Raw genomic sequence first — 1984 nt, 5'->3', positions numbered from 1 at the left:
GTTACTCTTAAATTTCTTGAAGTAGAAATGAAGCTACCCTAATATTTTTATTAATTAAACTCCCAACCTCCACCTTTACAAAAAGAAGAAAAAAAAAGATATTGAGTAGAACAATAAGATATTAAATAGAACTATAACATACTAAATACATAGCCCCCAGTGGCACAGCGGTATGTCTGCGGAGTTACAACGCTAGAAACCGGGTTTCGATACCCGTGGTGGGCAGAGCACCTATAACCCTTTGTGCTTAATAACAAACAAACAATACTAAAAATAAGATATTAAATAGAACTATACACCCTACCTTAAAAGTTCTAACTCCCTTTCTCCTGAAGATTTATTCAAATATAACACGAGACAAGCCCAGCTACTTGAAGTTAGTCTTTCCGTCCCGGTTATACTGAATAAAATAACTAACTACCTCTAGATTTTATCTACAAGATATTTTCCTTAATCGGTAGTTTAGTTTCTAAAATATTCTTGTATTTATTTTAAAAATAATGTATTTCTTTAATTGCCTGTTTATTTTTTAATAATTAAATATTATCCATAAAAAAATATAGTTATTACACACTATTAAGAACCACTTTAGTTGAGATATAATAATACCTTTTAACATGATACACGGAATAACACTGTTAGGTGTGGGTAGACCAAGAATGGGAAAAATTTATCAAATATAGCCAACTGTACTGTACCTTCTATAAAAGTAATGTCCAAATCTAAATAATTAGCACAGACTTCATTATTATTATTACTTCTTTCTGTTGGATATATTAGGTTTGGTGTAAAATTCATATTATTTATAGTTATTAAATCATCTATGTAACGGAAAGTGTAAATGTATAAGTTAGGATTTAAAGTCTGCTTCATAGGTTGGCCATATTTGAAGAGACGTTCATTCCTATTGGAATACCCACCGTTTGTTTGTATACTTGTTCGTTAAAAACAATATAACTGTTATAAATACAGAAATGGAGTATACTTTTACATGGAATTGTAGTAAATTTAAATTTGGGTATAGTTACTTCATAATTTATAAAGTTATCAAACAAATCATTGAAAACCCTGATTAAATCTTTTAGGTCTATTTTAGTATACAATGTAGTAAAGTCATATGTAAAAATAGAACTGGTATATCAGTACACAATGCAGTAAAGTCATATGTAAAAACAGAACTGGTATTTCAGTATACAATGTAGTGAAGTCATGTAAAAATAGAACTGGTATTTCAGTATACAATGTAGTGAAGTCGTATGTAAAAATTGAACTGGTATTTCAGTATACAATGTAGTAAAGTCGTATGTAAAAATAGAACTGGTATTTCAGTATACAATGTAGTGAAGTCGTATGTAAAAATTGAACTGGTATTTCAGTATACAATGTAGTAAAGTCGTATGTAAAAATAGAACTGGTATTTCAGTATACAATGTAGTGAAGTCATATGTAAAAATAGAACTGGTATTTCAGTATATAATGTAGTAAAAGTCATATGTAAAAATAGAACTAGTATTTCAGTATACAATGTAGTGAAGTCATATGTAAAAACAGAACTGGTAGTTTTTGAAGAATTTAAACATTCCAAAACTGCATGTTATTTATAATTATTCTGGTTATTTGAAGACTATTTTTTTTCAAACAAGATATCTAGAATATTGTTAAGTACTATGGAAACAGATTTAATGATTGTAGTTAAAGAATCAGTAATAAATCTGAACTTCACAGGAGTAATCTGTATGGATAATCTATTTTTTAATAACCTTCTTTAAATTGGTAATAATATTAGTTTTCTTTAACGTACTTGTGGTATTAATTTCATTATATAAAATTTGTGCGTATAATTTTTAAACACAAAACCGAAACAACAGCCAGCTTTATCAGTCAGAGTAATAAGGAATTGTTTCTGAATTTATTTTATTTTTAAAGACATTGCAATAAATATCTAATTTATAACAAGATAAGTTTAAAGTTCTTTATAATCAGT

Source organism: Limulus polyphemus, unplaced genomic scaffold (assembly GCF_000517525.1).
Source record: "Limulus polyphemus unplaced genomic scaffold, Limulus_polyphemus-2.1.2 Scaffold9238, whole genome shotgun sequence".
Classification (NCBI taxonomy): Eukaryota; Metazoa; Arthropoda; class Merostomata; order Xiphosura; family Limulidae; genus Limulus; species Limulus polyphemus.
Note: the sequence above shows the minus strand (reverse complement) of the source record.